Below are 22,214 nucleotides of genomic sequence, written 5' to 3' on the forward strand. Positions count from 1 at the left end.
CAAAAAAAATTACTGATTAAAAAAAAAAAATTAAATACCCATTCTAATAAGTAAATCTCATAAAGTTAATCATTTCCATTTATACATTTGCATTTTTCATTTCTTTTTCTGAGAGTATTAGGACATATCCTGAGATTCTTGATGAACAAAGTAAACTTTGTTATCGAATGCAGAAATAAATGCTGAAGGCTCATCATGACCAGATGAACTTAAGGATCACAGTAAACTCAAATTTATAATTATTTTATAATGTAGCTATATCAGACACTTTGAAAATCACTTGGATTCAGATACAAGGCATTAATTAAAAATCTAATAACATTTAAAGAAATCATAGGGAGACTTTTAAAGGACAAAGAAAGATGAGTACTCATGCCCTTTCATACAGAACAGTTACATTTCTTTTTTTTTTGTTTTATGTGAATCTCACCTACAAGAGGCTGTTAGCCTACAGTACATTAATGCCAGCACCATGGGACACGTTAAGGATTAGATAAACCACAAAATATGCTCTGGAAACCGACCACAGAACACTGGTAGATAAAGTTCATCTACCACCTAAAAATATTCGCAAAGCATCTGTGCCCATGGTGGAAAGTAAACCTGTAACCTGCTAGGTGGAGATTAGCTATACTGACCAATCAACTAGCAACATTAGGTAGAAATGAGTTTAAACATGGCTGTTAACCGTGACAAGTTAATGGCACAGCAATAAAGGCTTCAGCTGGTGCACTTTATTAAATGAAAGAATAACAATCCTGTATTGTTTTGTAAGTAGAGGAAAAAAATTTCAGCCTATTTTGATCAAGAATCATTTAAAATTTCAGATATTACCTTTCCTTTTAATGAAGAACAACAAATCATTTCTTGATTATGATTTAAACAAAATATCAGAGTTTGATTACAAAAAAAAAATTATTATAAGCAATCAAAATATCTATCCAAATTTGCTGCAATTTCTATAGATCTCCTGTCAGATACATTTGCAAAAAGTCTTGCAGTGTCATAGTATAGTGATTCCTGTAATCTGGCTCAACTTTCACTGCATCCTAAAAAATGAGTAATTAAGACATGACTTACTTTTCATAAAGTCCTACTTCACACCATGACCCTCAACATAAAATATATTCTTATCCACCGATTCCCAAATTTTGCCTTTGACCAACTTCTCCAATACCTTAACCATCTTAGAACTTCTGTACGCAATGGAACAATTTTGTGCCCCTTCTGCTCCCGGGATATTATTAGTCTGAAGGAAAGAGAAAGAGGGGGGGGGAATAGTCCCCTTACATAAAGGGGATCTAAGACAGAGGTAGCAAATTATAGACTAATTAAGAGGCTGTCAGTATGGGAAAAAGTTAATGGGTGATAGTTCAACATGGAGAAATGTAAAGTTATGCCTTTTGGGATGAATTGATTACAGGCTGTACCACACTGATGAAACTGTACCCCACAAAATAAATGAAGTTAGAGATTTAGGAGTGTAGTAGACAGAGAGTTAAAGTTCAGAGGACATATTGCTAAGGATGTTAAGGTAGCTTGTAAGATTACTTGGCTATTGAAGAACACATTAACAACTAGAGACAGAGAAGTTATACTTTAAGGCCTTGATACATCCACACATGGATTAGTGCGCTCAGGTCTAGTCTCCTTGGTTTCCTGGGAATGAGGAAGAAATGGTGAAGATGCAGAAGTGGGAGACCAAGATGGTGGGTGGCTTGTGTAATGTTCCCTATGAGGATAGATTAGATTGAGGGCGTGTGAATTGCAGAAGTTGGTCTATAGGAGAAAAAGAGGGAATATGATAGAAACATTTAAGTTGCTTAAAGGGTTTTATAAATAATTGATGCAAAGGAAATATTTCAGCACTTGGCTAGAATGACCAGAATGAAGAAGGTCATCCCTGGAAGTTGAATAAAGGTGTGGTTAGTTGTGAGTGCATTTTCTGTTAATGGGTTCAAGGAAAGGTATGATAGATTGTCTGGATAACTTGGGTCTCCCACGATGAGTCTTCAGACTCCATGGAAGTGCTTGTACAATAATAATAAGGAAATACGGCAGTGCATCCTTCAAGCAGTCTTTTACCATTTCCTGTGCACTATTAAAACCCTCACCTGCAGATTTTTATGGCATGGTATTGTTTCAAGCTGCCTACTGATCTTGTCACAACCACTGTGCAGTCCCACACATATCCATTTTAACTGAAAATTTCATGTTTGGCAACTTCTAGCTAAGACTACATGATCACTCTACACTTGATGGTAATGTGGCTATTTTGTTTATAGACAATTATTCTGATCTTATGACCAGCTCCAGCATTCTCAAATCCAAAATCCTTTCCATCATATTGTTTCAAGTGATTATCACTTAGAAGGTGTATATATTTCATTTTCCTCCCTCCATGTGTTTTTCCTTCTCCTAGTCTATGTTTCTAGAGGTGAAGTCCCAATAATAAATACCTGACCTACATTCTTTATGCTGATTTATTAATGTAGTTAGGCTAATATAGTTAATGAAATAGTGCATACAAGAACCATACTAAGCTTAGTAGATTACTGTCCCAAAAACAACAGAATGGTCAAATAACATGCCAAATAGCATGTTGTATAATCATCACTGACTGCCTAATATGGGCTTCAAGAGGTAATTCTGCTTATGCCTAACATAGATATTTGCTAGTAGGACTTCTGTCCAAAATACCCAACAATAAAACAGAAAACATTATATACTAATATTTTATTCAGTTTTAATGAAACCACAGTAAGTTTCTAATAGGAAGCAACACACCCTGCAGTAAGAATACATTTCTAAGGAAACAATATTTGGATCAGTACTGTTACAAATATACAAATATTTATAACAATATGTGTCATCGATATTTGTGCTGATAACAAATATTGTCTTGAAAGCTGTTTACTTTTCATGGTAGAAATTTTTAACCTCAAAAATAAAGCAAGATAATAGGCTCCCTACAGATTTCTTTATGGAGAGTTGAATCTTAAGCTCTCCTCTCCAAAACCATGTCTAACTCAGATATAAAAGTGATTATACAATTTTGACAATGCCTCCTCTAGACACTCAAAATCCTCAGCCACATCAAAATCAACATAACGGGATTCAATTCGCCTTAGAAATAGCACTTTGCCATTTTTAAATCCACATCATTCATTTATTAGGGTAGAGGGCTGCACGGTCTGTAGTGTTTTCAGAGAGCTCCCAAAAGCTAAGTGTAATTTTGAGTGAAAAATTAGAATATAGGTTTAAATCATAACGTAATATCGTATAATTTTGGTAGCTTGTTGTGTCGGTGTGATTTTGGTGTGAATTCCGTTTTATTTAATTTAGTATTTAACGATGCGTTTCATAGATTAGCATATGGCGCCAATGTGACGTAAGATAATGGCGTCCAAAAATATAAGGCATTTGACAGGATACCACATGGAATTCTAATCCGTAAACTACAACATATGGGAATGGATATAGGATTGGTGAGATGAATAGGTGGGTGGTTGAGGGAGAGATATCAAAGAGTAGTTTATTCAGGAGTTGAGTCCAAAAGACGGCCTGTGACTAGTGGTGTGCCATTCTGTTCTTGGACCACTGCCGTTTCATTTGTTCATTAACAATATAGGGAGGGATCTAAGAGGAACAGTTCATTTGTTCGCTGATGATGCAAAGTTGGGTAGGGCAATAGTGAATACAGAAGATGTCAAAATCTTGCAGGATGACTTGGATAGATTGGAGTTCTGGGCTAAGGAGAATGGATGTCAATTTAATGTGATAAAATGTAAGGTTATGCATTTTGGGGTGAAAAGATTAGCAGCAGTATACCACATTGGTGGAACTGTACTCCAGGAGATTAATGAGGCCAGGGATTTGGGAGTGTTGGTGGATAGGGAGATGAAATTTAGGGGGCACATTGCAAAAGTAGCTAAATCAGCTCATTAACTAACTTGGTTGTTGAAAAATACTTTGACGAGCAGACAAAAGCAAGTTATTCTACCTCTGTACCAAGCCTTAATAAGACCTCATCTCGACTACTGTGCCCCGATTTGGTCATCTAGGTTCCTTCTTGATGGGGAGGAGGTGGAGAGGATCCAGAGGCGAGTGACTAAGATGATAGGAGGTCTATGGAATGAACCATATGAGAACAGGTTGAAGATTTGTGGGTTGCAGAAATTAGTTGATAGGCAGAAAAGGGGAGATATGATTGAGACATTCAAATTGCTAAAGGGTTTCTATAGGATTAACTCAGAGGATATTTTTGAGATCAGGACTGGTGGTGGGAGAACTAGGGGAACACCTATGGAAGCTGTGCAAAAGTGTGGTTAGCAGGAGTGTTAGAGCTGGGTTTTTTACTTTTAGAGGGGTAAATGTGTGGAATAAGCTGCCAGAGTCTGTTGTGGGTGCTAGGACGGTGAGTGAGTTCAAGGCAAGGTATGATAGATACTGTGAGAATGTCGTATAGTTGTGAGGACATGATGTTTAGGGCCTCCCTCGATGAGTCTAAGGACTCCCTGGAGTCGCCCATAATAATAATTATCAGACACCTGACCTTCTTAGTTTATAGAAACCCACTTACACAAGTTTTTTAGATACATACGTGCATACATCATATTGCTACTCCCCACTCAAAACCTAAGCATCATCAGACGTTAAAACAGAGCAAAGGAAATTTTTTCCTCAAAAGCATTCTTCTGACATGAATTATAACAGAAAGTATAGTAATGCTAATGGTTAAAATAACATTATGGCCATTATTGAAATGCAGAATCAACATAAACAAGAAAACTTTAAAAATGTATAGTAAAATGTTTTTTACTTTTAGAGGGGTAAATGTGTGGAATAAGCTGCCAGAGTCTGTTGTGGGTGCTAGGACGGTGAGTGAGTTCAAGGCAAGGTATGATAGATACTGTGAGAATGTCGTATAGTTGTGAGGACATGATGTTTAGGGCCTCCCTCGATGAGTCTAAGGACTCCCTGGAGTCGCCCATAATAATAATTATCAGACACCTGACCTTCTTAGTTTATAGAAACCCACTTACACAAGTTTTTTAGATACATACGTGCATACATCATATTGCTACTCCCCACTCAAAACCTAAGCATCATCAGACGTTAAAACAGAGCAAAGGAAATTTTTTCCTCAAAAGCATTCTTCTGACATGAATTATAACAGAAAGTATAGTAATGCTAATGGTTAAAATAACATTATGGCCATTATTGAAATGCAGAATCAACATAAACAAGAAAACTTTAAAAATGTATAGTAATTATTATTAACATCAGATCTCCACAGAATCAAAATACTAATTGAAGGAGGTTCACACATAAAGCTTATCAAGTCTTACTATAGCAGATCCAGTTTCTGTATTCAGCATTCATTTAGGCAATGCATTCCATTTAACAACCATGCTCTCTGCTCATGACCTCCTCATACAGCTTCCAGGGATGACTTATTATTTTACCTTTCTCAAATATTCTATTAAAAAGTATCTTTAACATAATAAACCCTCACTAACTTACATCAAGGACTTTCTCATCATTACTTCAATCCATTTGATATCTTCAAAAATTTACAATGTGCATCCTATATTTCAAGTCTCTGTCCATCACCATCCCTCATCTCCTCTTCCTTCAAAATTTCTGCATTAAGTGTGTTCTCTCCATCCCTTCTTTACCTAGCAAATTTCAAGAATTTACACTTTGCAACATTGAATAGCTCCGTTCACTTACACATTCACACAGTCTATTTAGATCCTCCTGTAAGGACACAGAATTTGTTCTACAATTCATAGTTCCTTCCTACTTTATATCACCAGCAAAGAGCTTCATATCTCCAATTATGCCTATTTAATATCATTAACATACAAGGTAAACAGTAAGGCCCCAAAACAGACTCCTGTGGCACACCACTAGCAACTGTCCTCTTATGGGATACCACACCCTCATACTCAACTCACTGATATCTATCTGACAGCAATCACCTATATAACTCACCAACTGATTATCAAACCTCATCGGTTCCAAATTAGTTACCAACATTGTGTGGAAATCTATCCAAAACAGAGAATCTGTATAAAAAAAAAAGTGACTACATGGAGTCAGGAGAGCAGGGTTATCTACTGGGCAAATAGCTCAGCTCTTCTAGATACAATCTAGCATTCTGAGGGAGATTTTTTGAGGCACCATCCCAGATGTAAGAGCAATATTCTAAGTTTAGTTGGATTTGGGATTTAAAACATGTTAGGAGTTGAGCAGAAGAGAGATGTTTTGAATGAAAAAAAATATCAAGCTCTTCTGGAAGTCAAAGAGGCTATAGATGTGGTATGTTTATGTCAGAATAAATAGATGTTAGTGAAAGAAGATTATTATTATGTACTAAAAAAAGAGTGTAGGTGAAAGCATGGAGCCTTGGGCACTCCAACATTAATGACAGGGAATCATCACCCCTTCCCCACAACATGACAGATGACCAGAGAGAAATCTGGCAATCAACTTGCAAAGGATAAGATAAAGGATATGATAGCAATTTGAAAGAAGCACGCACTTCCAGACTCAGATGTCTTGGAAATATCATGAATTATCACATGCAATTTGCCTAATCCTTCCATAGCCTGTGTCCATAAATGGAGAAGATTCATAAGAGAATTATTATTTCGCCATCCTTATTCTGTTATAGAATAGGAATGGTAGAATCCATACTGGTGATCGCTAATTAATCTATGGGTCTCCAAGTAATGAAGTAGGTAGCTGATGACCTCCCTCACTTTTGAGAGTGCTGGAGTGAAGGTAATAGAAACAATAGTTTAATGGCTGACTTCTATTTCTCTTTTATGGAACATGTTGGATAAAAGCTTGCCTCCATGCTGTTGAACAGATTACAGATGAATAGGATATCTTGTATGATACAGGAATGGTGCCAGTTCTTCTGAAGCACATCCCTTAAGAACAAATGGAGAGATACACTGCGGATTGGAGTACTTATTAATATCAAAGCTACTATTGTTCTGATGTCCTTTTGTAAGATCAGAGGAGGCATAGTGAGGATGATCTGTTTAATAGTGGAGGGGGAGGGATTGGCAATGTCATCTAAACAGGAAATGGAGACGAGAACTGATGACAAGAGGAGTCACCTGCATGGCTTGCTCCAGATTACATGCTCAAGCTCTTCATTCACTCATTTTATTCCTACTTTATTTAGTTCTTTCACCTTTAAAATACAGACTTGGCTGATGTTAAACAGCTCCTGATCAGTGTCCAAGCATCATCCATCTCCTTTCTGCTCATCTCATCTTTCTATGCTACAGCTCAGGGGTGCCTCCTTAGTCATTCATAATCATCATTTTTGTAGTTTCACACACACACACACACACATATATATATATATATATATACAGGGTGTTCGGGATAAATTTGACATATTTATAATTAATTATATTTTTCCGTAAGTTACATGTATTAACACACACTTCTCTTCATTTAAAAGTTTGGACCCTTCTTCATTCATATACAAGATGTCAGAAAGGATGGATAGCTGGAACCCACCTGAATCATGGAAGAGAATCACTTGTATCATGATGATTCGTGCCCGCCATCAAAATAAGGATATTACGACTGCTGCCCAATGCTCCCTGAATACAGTAAAAACAATCAGGCATGAACTAGAGACTTGCAATGGTGACTACGAGGATGTAGCAAGAAGAAAGATCCCTAGCAGACGATCTGATTGCGTTCGTACAGCAGAATTCCTCGCAAATCTGCAGGAACAGGTGTTGAAGAACCCTGGCATTGGAATTCGGGCTTTGTTCGTGGAGTTGCTAACTGTAGTCAAGCCCTGGATAACAAGGGTAGCCAATGGTAGGCCGTATGTATGGCAGCAGGATTCGGCCCCTTGCCACACCTCTGGGAAAAGTCAAAAATGGTTGTCTGAAAATTTCTACGACTTCACCAGTCCAAATGTTTGGCCTCCAAACTCCCCAGACCTTAACCCCATGGATTATTTTGTATGGGGCGCAGTTGAAAAAGACACCAATCGCACTTCCAGTAATACAAAAGCCCAGTTAATGGATAAAATTAAAACAGTTTTTGCGGCCCTTCCCAGGGAGACTGTAGCATCAGCTTGTTCGAGGTTCCGAAGCAGAATTGAAGCTGTGATCGATGCTAATGGTGGTTATTTTGAGTAAATCTTGTTGATAGTATTGTAATTAACTCTGCCTGTAATGTTTTTTTGTCAATTCATTAAATTTAATAGATACAAAGAAGATTTTCTTTTTCCTTACGAAACTGTCAAATTTATCCCGAACACCCTGTATATATATATATATATATATATATATATATATATCCTTTCCTCACAGAAGTCTTCATATGACTAGCTACAACCCAGGTAATCATCTCATGGTCTTTAATTTCATCCAAAGCAAGTTACTATTTAGCTACTGTAACTTTATTAATGCAATGAACATGTTATAACAAACTACTAGGGACCAACCAGAGAAATAGTTAATTACAGCACAATTTGCTATAGTAAATTTGAAGGGAAAAAACTGATTCCTCCCTCTATATCCTTCGTTCTCGAGAAATAAATTCCCAAGAAGGCACTAAACATTCATTTTGGTAACTATAGCTTCCTGAAATTGTGATTTACCCCCCCCCCCCCCCCACACACACCAAAGAAAAACACCTTAATTAGTTTTTGAATTTAACACGTTCGCTGCCAACTACGAGTATACTCGTAGTGGGTAAACCTGCTTCACAAGCCAGCTACGAGTATACTCGTATGATGCTTACCGCCGGGAACGAGATTATTGTAGTGACCTTGAAGAAGTGAAAATACTTGTCTTGTGGGGCTAGCTTCAAAACTGTGTATTCTCATAGACCGTATATGCTCTGCACAAGCCAACTACGAGTATACTCGTAGGACGCTTACCTCCGTAACGAGATTATCATACTGACCTTGAAGAACTGAAATTGCTCGGCGTAGGGGAACAGAACATGCCGAAGTAGCGTGGCAGCGAACGTGTTAATTCCTCCATACACTTAAGAGTTTCAAGTGTTGTTAATAGCTAGTAATACTGAAGTATTCTAAACTTCTTTAACTACTTGAACATGTATCACTCATCTACTGATGAGTGATACATCTGGGACATCTTGAAGTTAGTAAAACAAAGGGATTGGTGGGAAATAGAACACAAAGAAATTGGTAGGAAATCATATACTGACAACAGAACACAAAGGACTTGCAAGAACTACAAAACATACACAAAATAATATAATGAAAAAGTACAAATGCAAACAATAATGGGAAACATACAAGAAAGAAGAGAGCTAGAAGCCTACTATAAAGTTAAAATGGAAATCTAGAATTAACAATTACATTTCAAAATATTACATTATCTTGAAGTAATGTCATTTAGCTGAAATCTTAATAATGAATTAAATATAACCTGAAACTTCAGTAGTCAGTCAACTTTAAGAATGGTCATCTCCAATTACAAAGATGGAGGAAAAATTGACTGATACAAGTGATGTGAACAAGTCAGCTTCCTAACTGGACAGAGAAGTAATGATGGTCAACTGGCATAAATTGACACATTTCTCTTAAATATGTAAGTCAAAGAAATAGTGTACAATATACGATATGTTATTTCTTTAATTCCAAATTATTAATTTTTAAATATTAATTAAAAAATTAAAAAAATAAACTGAGCTGCTACCCACACAAACTTCATAACTTCTAATTAAACTTCAAATTAAGAAATACTACCATATAGTTTATTCCACTATAGCAAACTCTTTGCAATCAGGGGAACTGACTAGGATACCAATGTTGACAGGAACCATACACAAAGCATTAATAACAACAACATGAAAAAAGCACAAATGCAAACTACAAGAGTGTGATAATTTGTGATAATGGATAACTTGCTATAGTGTAACAAAGCATTATACCTACAAGGTTTTGGTTGGAACTTTTCAGTAGTTTGTTATAATGAAATGAGTTTCTTATAGCAGTGTTTGCTATAATGAAAATCAGCTTCCATTGTGGCTATCATATTTTTTTAATTTACAGTTTCAAAAGAACAGTGTCAATTTATACCAACTATCATTAGGAAACTGACTTTCTCAGACCACTTGTACCAACCAATCACTTTTCCCTTCCTGTTAAACTGATGCAATTAGCTGTTAATGATTTCTATACCCCCCCCCCATTTTTTTTATCAGAAATGACCAATTAGAAAACTGACAAACTACAGAAGCTTGAAGATTATTTTGATTTTAATGATACAGACTGCACACATTGTTTGTTGTGAATCAGGTAAAGGATATTTACTGAAGCTAATGCAACATTTTTGAAATTTATTAAGGATTTTCACTTTTATAATTCCACACTCTTCTTTCTTATATGTTTCGGATTACTGTTTGTTATGCATGGTTTATGTATCATTCCTGCCAATGTTGGTGTCCCAGTCAGTGCATGATTTTCTACCAATTCTTTTGTTCTTTTGCCCATCACATCCTTTTGTTTATTGAGTTCTGCTAAAGTTTTCTAAAAATGATTTACTTTTTATTGGGAGATAATGTTGTATTGGTTATAGACATTGGATATATCTCCCCACCCTGCTCCTAAGCAGCAGTATGGAGTGTAAAATATATATAATAGTTAAATTTCTGTAGGCTATTGTGTGTTGGTTCATTCTGACTTACACTCCCCACATACCTCTGTTCTGTTGTTTTCATTCATATTATTACACCTGATTCACAGTATAAATTTGATTTAGCTTCTATCAATGTAGAAATCAAAAACAAAGACAAATTTAAATTGCTTATTACCAAAATAAAACAATACCAAACATGAAATTACTGTACAAGGGAAAAAAAATCGAGATTCACCCTTTCTTTTATTTTGTAGTTTTAATACAGTGAATAATATTATGTATTATATCTCACAGCATTACTCCCCACAGCTGACATCATTTGTGAGGAAATTCAGTTCACTGTCATGAAGGTTTGTGCTTTTACTGTTTACAACAACATATTAAAAATAACATTGGTTGTAAAATCAGTTTTTTTTTTTCAAGCTAATTATTGTACACCCACACTTCGTAGAGCTGACCTTGGCAATGTGCCAAGAATAGTCAATTCATGCCAAAGGGGGAGAAAGAAATAAAGGATGTACGAATTGATCACCAACACATGAAATCATGTGCTTTATACGTAAATTTTCCAACTGTTGTACAAGAAAAATAGTTACCACTTTTTAAGAACTAGAATTTTCATAAAAGAAAAGCTAATTTTGTGACATAGTAATAAATAATCATCTCACAAAACACATTGATTACCCTAATATCGGAATGGATTCTCCTTCTTTTGACATGCGCAGAAGTGTCGAAGGGTCTCGCATCTGTTGGCGTACAGTACAGTGCATCATTTTATTACAGTGATGTTTAGTTATAGCAAACGTACTGTATTATAATAAAATTACTAACTTTTATATATATATTTATCAATTAAATAATAATAATAATATACAAAAAATGTAACTCTTCAATATAACAGAATAAAGAAAACCTTAACCAGAATTAATTTCATTTAAAAAATGTCCAGGACTAATTTACAATAAAAACGTTTTAACATCTCCATAAATTTCATACAATTCAAAATATTACATTAAACACTAATCAAGCTAAAATATGTGCAACAATAAAATAGTGCAGGTGCTGGCAAAATTTTTCATTAAAGTAAGCTTGTAAGAAAGAATCTTACCCTCAAGTGGGACTGGGGAAGAGCAGGCAGAGCAGAAGACATTGAGAAAGGTTTAGGAACAAAAGAGAAATAAGGATTAGACAGTAAAGAGTACTTGAAGAGATTCCACAGGAAATGATGGCTTCAGGCAAAAAGTATATAAAGTATGTTAAATATTCCAAAGATATACATATATATATATATATTATTCAATCAAAGGGTTATCAATTTATACATAGAACAGTTGCTAAATAACATGCAGCAGCAGCAGCAGAAATAAAAAAGCAATATTTTATATATAACAAAATCACCTATGAACCCAGTGGTTTCAGTTAATCTAAAGTCATTTATGTATTGTGTTTCAATAAGGAAATACAGTGAGTAGGCATATTTAAATAAATTATAATACTGGAATTAACTCACATAAAATATTATTTATTAGTATAATTTTCACCTGAGTATCACAAGCATCTTCAGTGCAAGGTTGAACAATAACTGACAATTTCACAAGTGATGCCAAAGTAGTTAAGCTAATGCAAGACAACTAAAAAAGGTCATTAAATTTCCTAACTCATTAAAAAAAAACTTACATAAACTTAAAAAATAATTAAATAATATATATATATACAATTAAAAAGTTAGGAAAGATTATGTGATTTAAAAGTACTATCTCCCACAAAGGAGATAGACATAGACCATTGGATCTGTTTAAGTTAGAAGGGTGAAGTAAAGTTTTACATGTTTCTTTATAAAGCCGTTCCATGAGGAACCGACTTTTGTGAAGGACTCTTGTCTTGTTGGAACAAGTGGCATCACTTGATTTTTGTACTAATTTAGCTTGTTTGTAATCTATGATCCAATTGTTTTCTCCATTTTTGCGTTTTTCATCTAGTTGTTTTCGAAGTTGACGACTTTGTTCTCTCTGTGCAAATGTTAGGTCTCGTCGAGCACATATGTGTGATTGGAGACAGGTATTTTTGAACTTGTTGATGATTGCTGTTATTAATTTAGATTTGCTTGTCGGCATGTCACAAGTTACTTTTATGAGACGTGAAAAGTTCGTTCCTTCCTTTCTTTGATTTATGGGTCTGAAACGATGGCACCCGATGATATTTTTAGAATTGATGTTGCATTCTCCTGATAATTTGATGATGTCTTCTTTTAGTGATTTTCTGTTTTCCATCGTAAAGTAAAAAATAACTGCGTTGAATATTTTGTTCTTGGCCTCCATTTTTTGTTGTGTACCGTTAATGCAATTAGTCACGGAGTTTATTTACGGGCAAGGGTGAACTTTCATTGTGGCGCTGACTGTCAATTAGTTTGAGCTTTGCTTCCAGTACTCGTATTTTGAGGAAAAAGTTTTGCTCATAGCACTGATGTGCTGTTTGAGGTTTTTGAAGTAACTCAAGTCTTGTAAATTACTGGTAAGTTCTGCTTGAAATAATGGGAAAGAAGATGATGCTATTTGGGTAGATGACTTTGACAATGCACACGAGGAAACTGCTCTCGAGTCCAGAAGTAGCGATAGTTAATAGGAGATTCTTGGTAAGTCATACCCATTTTAATTTTTTTTTGTGAAAACTTTAGTTTCTGCATATATCTCGCACCATGATTTTTTAGCTTTAATTTTGGGGAAAAAAAGTGCGAGTTATATTCGAGTAAATATGGCATAATCAACCCATTCCCATGAAGGGCGACAAGTCACTGCCGTCCAACTACACCCACCCATCTTGCTCACCTCAGTCCTGTCTAAAGTAATGGAAAAAATCATCAATTTCCAACTCCAAAACTACCTTGAAGGCACCCACATAATAAATGACTGCCAGTATGGATTTTGTCGCTATCGATCAATAGGAGATCTACTCACACATGTCACCCATCACTGGACAAATGCCATGAAGAAGTCTGGAGAATCTGAAGTGGTTGCACTTGATATCTCCAAAGCATTTGACCTGGTCTGGCACAAAGGCTTACTAAGCAAACTACCATAGTTTGGCCTGCCCCAGGACTTCTGTAGTTGGATTACCAGCTTTCTGTCTGGATGCACACTATGTGTGGTTGCAGACAGTTCCTTATCTTCTCACCATTCAACTAATGCTGGGGTTCCACAAGGTTCTGTCCTTTCACCAACCCTTTTCCTGCTATATATCAACGACCTACTTCAGTTGACCTCCAACCCAAAACACAATTTTGCAGATGACAGCACAATGCACTCCTCCCTTTCATTTGATAAACTTTACTCTACACAACTCATCTCAACCTACAGAACATCAACCACCACCTCCCTCAATTCTGATCTCCAAGTCAACCTCCAATTTGATTCTGATAACCTCATCAATTTCAATGCTACTAAAACCCAGTTCTGTCTATCTCTCATAAAAAAGAACCATTTTCTCATAGTATTATTTTTGACAACATTCAAATTTTCAGATAATCTGAGATTTCTCTTGTTGGAATTACCCTGACAACTAAGCCTCTTCTGGCATAAGCACATCCCAAGCATTGAATTCTCAGCTTCTAAAAAATTAGGATTTCTCTTTTGCTCAAGATGTTACTTCACCCCTGAGCAGCTGTTAACTTTATACAAATAGCAAATCTACCCAGCCATTGAATACTGCTCTCACATATGGGGTGGGGCCCCCTAAAAGCTCCTTCAAAATGCTTGACTCAATACAGAGGAGAGCAATTAGACTTATTAATGACCCATCTCTTACCAACTCACTCTTCCCACTTTCACACAGATGTTTGATTTCTGCGCTATGTGTATTCTACAAATATTTCCATTGGAAATGTTCATCTGAAATAGCATCAATAATTCCCCTACTAAGCTCGTTGGAACATATACAGCTGTCGCCCAACATCCTTTCACAGTACACCTTGAAACCCACAGAACAAGTTTCTTTTCCTCCTCCTCCTTCATCCCTTCTACTGTTGTACTGTGAAACAGTCTTCTCCCTTATGTATTTCCAAAGGAATACAATATACAGTCTTTTAAATCAAATGTAAATAAGTTCCTTCTTTCCCAACCTGCTACCCATCAACCAACATCTCGTATAAGGGCTCAACATAAAAAAAATAAATAAATAAATAAAAAACTCCTCTCTTCACCTTCCTATCCAAATTTTCTTCTTTCCAAATTTTTTTTTTATATCCTTCCATTTCTGTTTTTGACAGTACATCATCCTCAGATAACCAAGTTTCAGTACACCAATTATCTTTGGGTATACTGAATCAATGCAGCAACTCTGCTCTCTTATTTCAAATACTCCTTACATTTGTATAGAGACAGAACAATTCCTCTGTCTTTGAGGATATTTCCACCAACATTCTCTACTGTGGTTGCTATACCACACTTCTCTGTCTGTCTCTCTTCAGTCTGACTGTTCCTGTTTCCCTGATTCAGTCTCTGAATGTCATTCACACATGTCTCATCCTTATCTTTATGCATTCCATCACCTTGTACTGCCATGATCACATCTTCAACTTCATATCTATCTTCCTCTTGCCATACAACACGTTTCGCTGTGCTATTCTACTTTATACTAACTTTAAACCATTCCAACTTACCTTCAAATTCACTGAACAGATTTGCAAATTGAACCCCTTTGCCTCACACAACTCAGCTATCTTGGTATGACGACTATCCCAACGATGATATTGACCATTACCTCCTCCAACAACTTCCTGAATTCTCTATCAGCATTCCTTTTTCACCATCGAAGTCATTCATGCCCACTACCACCACAAATTGTGGTGGTAGTGGGCATGAATGACCCTTTCCTTCTCTGCAAAGCATCAGTTATTTGTTTCAATGCTCCACCAGAAAAGCATGTTTTGTGTGCTTCATTCATTACACCCCTAATGACTGAATCCCCATACAATACTATTAAATTATCCTTGGACTCTTTTTTTTTTTTTTTTTAAATACTAACTTCCTCCTTCTCATTGACATCTGCCAACCTCTTCTTCTTCTTCAGATGTCTAATCTCATTTCCAGATGCTTGATTTTACTCATCATTTCTTGCCTAATCTCTCTCTCTCTTCCACTCCATTCCCTTTATTATCATTACCATCCATTTTTCACATGCATTAATATTTTCCTTCTTTTCATCACCCTTAACAGTCCAATCATCTTTTACATTTTTTGGTGCATATATAAAAGAATTCCCCCAATGCATCCCCTGGAAAAAATCCAATATAGAACTTAGTCTATGCATCATAGCTTTCATGTCACAGACACGTGCTTCCTTATAGATGTCATTTTCAAAAAGCAAAAGCAGTAGTAACACAAACATAAACAAGTAGTAAGAACACGAGGGAACAAAATTACAACAAACACTACTAAAGAACACTTGTATTCAGTACGAAAAAAATGAAACACGATTATATGAAAAAGGCATACTATACACTATTTAAAACTGAAACCATAATTTTATAAAGAATCAAAGCTGGGCAACTTTCAGAAGTGAATTGAAGACTCAAATATGCAAATATTCTTCAAGAGAATGAAAGAGTTTGATAAAAAGTACCCAAACCTTGGAGACTCAGTGATAGATAGCAAATAAAACATTGATTGACTCACCCAGAGAGGCATGCAGTGAGATTGTCAGCAAGGATAGAAAAATTAGGACTCTGTGGTGGACTTAGGAAGCTAAAGAGGCTCAAAGTGAAGGAGAATTTAACAATCACTGCATGCTTGGACAATGTAGTTCACTTCACCAAAAAACATATATACTCTCCTGCAAACATGCTCATTATCCAATTTGCCAGGATAGCCCCTTGTTCAACTTCCAGCACTTCATGAAAACTCTTCTGTATTTATGTGATAAAAACCCTATCACCTATGTAGACACATGAATCATATCATCCTTCCTCCTATTCACCGAGTTCTGCAAATGACATTTCCTAAATTTATTCTCATAACCAACAGTACAGAGATTTTGGGCCTATTTTAGTCACTTTGAATCATTCTTCATTGAAAATATTTTCCAAAATTTCATCAAAAACTAGGTTATGATACTGGTACAGCACAGTCCAAGCATAGCCAGATCAATGTAACTAAACTTCCTTACTGTCTTTTAAGGTTACATGAGGATCAGCATTCATGGTTAAGAATTTATGGAGACAGAACATACGTGTTAAAATAATTACTTTACTTAATATTAGGAAAGTAACATTTGATGTTTCGACCTCTGTATTGAGGTCATCATCAGAAAAATACATACATATGTATAAGAAACAAGCTACATGCTACTGCACTTTACAAAGGTAAAATGAATCTAAGCTGCTTATTAATATTTTATTTAGCCTGACCTCTAGTGGGAAAAGAGAGAAAAAAATTAATAATATTAAAAAATTTAATATTATTATTATTTTAATTGCTAATATAGCCTACTTTTATTTAGAAATGCCCCTAGTTTTTTACAATGTCATTGCTCTTTTCTCAAATCTTACGGCATTACTGAAGTGTTATAAAACTAATATATGAAGAATAATATAGGAGGAAAATTCAGAAATACTTTTTTTTTTGGGAAAGTGAGGGTAAAGTAATGTACGGAAATTATTTGCTTCTGCTTCAGTTTACCCAATTACACCATCTTTGAATGTATTAATTTCGATCTGAGCACATTTGTTAAAATATACCAATCAGTGTCCTAACTCAGAATTACCTCTTTTTTTTTTTTTTTAAATCTTCCCTGTGGTTAAAAGATCTCTATGCCTGCCTCTTCTATCAATTTATTTGAATTCTCTCTCACTATTTCAATATCACCAATTCAAAATTTTCTGATTTATGCCAATTTTCTTCACTCTCCAGTTTTCCTAATGAAATGATCTTACCTGGACAATGAATTCACTTGGTTATCATTAGTTTTCCTCTTTAATAAAATTGATTGATCCAGTAGGTTTAGATGCCAAAGAATTTGCTACCACCAATATTCCACAAACTGTTGATGTATCTATCACAATAACAGATAACTACTCTACAAGCCTTCTGATCGTTCCATAAGATAATCAACTATAGTTAAATTTTTCTCTTTGTCATAGCAATACTAGGTGTGTGTGTGTGTGTGTGTGTGTGTATATGCGCACAGATATACATAATGGGTGTCCACTTAATGTGATTAACGGGGACAAACAAATGTTACAGCAGTGAATTGGTGGATTTCTTTTTTTCCATATACCAAATGGTATGTGGAGCATTATGTTGTTTTTCAATGCTAGCAAGTTATCAGGATGAGCCGATAAACCCTGACTTTGAGAATTCATATGGAATAAGAGAGAAATCAGCCAAAACACTAAACATATTTATATAAACAAATATTTATATAAATATCTGTTTATATAAATATTTTGATGATAATTTCTAGTTCATACTTAAAAGCTTGGCCACTGGAGAGCAATTACTACTGCTGTATTTTTAAGGTTGCTAAGAGTTTAAATATCAGCATTATAAATGGGGTTATGATAAACAGCGAGGGACAGACATCTGAGAGAGTGTGTGTACAAATTTATGTTGTTTAGGAAGGTGTTTAAAGTTAGAGAACTGTGAAGCAAATGATGACAATATCAACAACATATCTGAGCCAAAATTTGAGTTTTAAAGTCAAAATACATAAAAATTGGTACTCAAAAAAGCATCCACGTAAAAGTTGGCTACAGGGAGATATAGTGCTGAGCCAATGGCCAAACCTTCTTTACAAATGCAAATATCATTTTGCGACAAGAAGTAGTCAGAACATACCACATGAGTCAAGAGGATCATGATATTCATCTTTGTTGAGGATGATGTTTTTTTGTTTACAAAGTTTTGTGTTTTATATATATATATAGGGTGATCTAAATTAAAGTATCCCTGTTCAAGGCTTTGTGAAATGCCTTGAACAGGGAAGCTGCAAAGCTCGAAACGCTGCAAAACTTTGCAATAATACATTGTGAAAAGAAAAAGTAGTTCCAAAATTCATCACCAGGGACACTGTATGATGTAACAAATGTAGATATAGTAATTTTTCTCTGTGTGTAAGAAGGAGAAAAGTGATAAGTATAAATATGACATTTTTATTTACTTCCATTATGCATCTCAGGCTGTACTGTTTGATGTGCTGCCCTTCCCAGTATGCCATAAACTGCATCCTTTGAGTAGTGTGTTCAATTGCAGAACACAGTTGGTTGGGACAGATGTTGCACACATGCTGCATTATGATGTTTTTCAGTGCTGGCAAGTTATCAGGATGAGCCAATAAACCCTAACTTTTGAGAAATCCCCATAGCCAGAAGCCACAGTGGTCAGATCAGGTGAACTAGGTGGCAGTACAGTGGGAGATACACAGTTGATTACTCTGGCTTCTGTTAAATGTTCCCAAAGAACCTCCTATAGGCCCCACCCTACATGAAAATGACTGAATCAGTGCACAGGAACTGCTCTAGTGTTGGCACAACAAAACTGTTTATCATATTGTGATACCTCTCAGCAGTAAATGAGCAGGTCACAGAACCGGAATGGCAAATGTCCTCAAAGAAGAATGGTCCAATGCTAAACGAAGTTGTAAACGCGTACCAGACAACTTTTGGTGAATGCAAAGGGATTTGTTGGATTGCATGCAGGTTTTGCTTAGACCATACCAGGGCAACTGTTGCTATTTGCACTCCATTCAGGTGAAAGTAAGCCTCATCTCCCAATAAAATCATCCATGGCAATGCAGTATTCCCAATTCCACTCGAGCAGGGAATGTTCAAATGAATGGCAGTCGACTTTCAAATACTGTGGGCACAATTCCTGTATCAGGATTACCTTGAACAGGTAGAAATGCAGAATCTTCTGCAGAATTTTCCAGACAGTTATGTAGGACACATCCATGTGTCTTGATACAACATGTGAACTGAAGACACCAAACTGTTTTCATGGCCAGTTCCACAATGGCAGTGGCTACTTCATTTAATAGTTGTGAACATATTGATTGTCGACCTCTGCATCTTTAACTCCAAACAGTTTGTTTCTTCAAAGCAATTAATCATTCATTGCAAAATACACAATGAAATGTAGACATTTCATTCGTGGAGTGAAACAACAGCATTACAATTACAATGTTTAGAAAGTACAACTTATTAACAACAAGGTATTAACAACCATAATGAAGGGAAAAATCCCATGTACAATGTTTTAATCCTTCCTGGCACCTGCTGAGTTGGGTGATATGCAAATTCCATGCAATCATTTACAACTCTGCTTGAAAAAACCTGCCCCTCACTTCCCTACTCACACCCTCTTTATACAGTTTCCAGAGATGACCTCTGGTTCTCCCCCCAATCTCCTACTATTTTCTGTAGAACTTCTCCAGCATTGATCCTGTAACAACCCCTTACCAACTTGATACAAGTTGGTAAGGGGTTGTTATAGGTCTCTATCATATCTTCCCTCTTCCTCCTGTCCACCAGACTCTGCAAATTACATCTCAATCTTTCCTCATACTCGACATTCCAGAGGTCAGAAACTACCTTAGTCAATCGCCTTTGGACCCTTTCCAACATCTCTTCATCCTTCTGAAAATCAGGTGACCAAATCTGGAAACAATAGTCCACGTGTGGCCTAATCAAAGCCTTATACAATGGACCAAGAATCTCCCTACTTCTACAAGTCAGTGGCCTCCGCATCATTCCCAGAAGCCTTTGTGTTGTCTTCACAATTTTGGCTATGCATCCCCTAAATTTCAGATCCTAATCCACTATCATCCCCAGATCTCTTATTTCTTCCACCTCCAACAATATATCCTCACTAAGCATAAATTCTGCATCCCATCTTTGTTTTCTAAATTTTAAAACTTTACATTTTGCAACACTGAACTCACATCTCCATTTCCGTGCCCAATCACTCAATTTATTCAAGTCTTCTTGTAAGGCCACAACATCTTCACTACTCTTCATGGTTCGTCCCAACTTTGCATCATCTGCAAACAACTGGATATCTCCATCCAAATCTTCACCTATATTGTTAATATACAAATTAAACAGTAATGGCCCCAAAACAGATCCCTGAGCCACTCCACTAGTGACTTTCCTTTTCCTGGATATCGCTCCCCCATACACAACTTGTTGATACCTGTCAGATAGCCAGTCTCCAATCCAATGCACTAATCTAATATCCAACCCCATCTGCTCTAGTTTGACTGTCAACTTATCATAAGGTACTCTATCAAAAAGCCTTTGCAAAATCTAAGTATATTACTGTGTATCCTTCTCCTCTGTCCAAGGAAGCTGTCACCTTATTGTAATAGGTAAGTAGATTACTAAAACATGACCTCCCTTTAGCAAATCCATGCTGTCCATCAAAGATTATACCATTGTTGTCAACCCAACTCTGGATCCTAGTTCTCACGAGCTTCTCCAACAACGGACAACACCTGACAAACAGATAGGCCTATAGTTTGATGCTCGAGTTCGATCACCTCCTTTATGAAGTGGCACAATCTTACCCTCCTTAGGGACTTGACCGAGCGCAAGACTCATATTAAAAAAATATGTCAAGACAGGTATCAACTCCCTGGCACATTCCTTCAGAATACGTGGTGATATATTACCAAGCCCCACAGCCCTTATTAACATCAAATTTACTCAACTCCACATACACCTCTAGATCACTCACAGTCAGTCTCTCTTCCCCATCATCTACTGATCTCAATCTCTCCACAAAGTCACATTCACAAGATTTTCGAAAGACCTTTATGAATTGCTCATTAAGTATCTCCACCACACATTCTGCAACAGCTGTCTTTATATAATTTTCTCCTATTAATGTCATCCTTCCATAATCATTCTTTCTTTTGCTGGCTACATATTGAAAGAACTCCTTAGGATTCTTTTTGGCTTCGTTAGCCAACTGCTGTTCATACCTCTCTTTAGCTACCTTCACCAGCCAAGTCACCATCCCTGCCTGGTCTTTGTAGACCTCATGGAATTGGTTATTTCCACTTCTCTTATGCTGCCTCCATGATGCCCTCTTTCTTTGTATCGCATACTTAATCTCTTTATTCATCCATCTCACACCTACCTTATTTAACCTTCTCATCCCTGGAATACACTTAGACATTGCATCTACTAGATAGTTTTTGAAAATCCTCCAAGCTGCATTGATCTCTTTTCCAGCTAACTCCTCATTCCATGCTACACCCACAAGATGTCTCCTGAGTTCTTCATAATCACCCCCCCCCCCCTTGTAGTTCCACATATACCCTTTTCTCACAGAGGTCCTCACACTGCTGGCAACCACTCAGGTAATCACCATATGGTCACCCTCACCAATTGCTGGATGATTTGACACCTCCTTTATAATTACCTCCTCTGATGAGATGACCAAATCCAAGACCTTCAATCCTGGTGTGTCCTGTTACATATCTGAGGTAATTATCCCTCAAAAACTCAAGAAACTCATTTTATTTACTTCCAGTTGCTATCTGATCATTCTAGTATATATT

The 22,214-nt window shown here is 36.2% G+C and overlaps 1 protein-coding gene across 1 annotated transcript in view; it reads right to left on the bottom strand.

Moving 5' to 3' along the window:
- Nucleotides 1–22,214, bottom strand: part of Itpr (Inositol 1,4,5,-trisphosphate receptor) — a 1,112,489-nt gene that overhangs the window by 530,735 nt on the left and 559,540 nt on the right. The window lies entirely within an intron of this gene.

Source organism: Typopeltis vanoorti, chromosome 2 (genome assembly GCF_054136105.1).
Source record: "Typopeltis vanoorti isolate ZY-2024b chromosome 2, IOZ_Tvanoo_1.0, whole genome shotgun sequence".
NCBI lineage: Eukaryota > Metazoa > Arthropoda > Arachnida > Uropygi > Thelyphonidae > Typopeltis > Typopeltis vanoorti.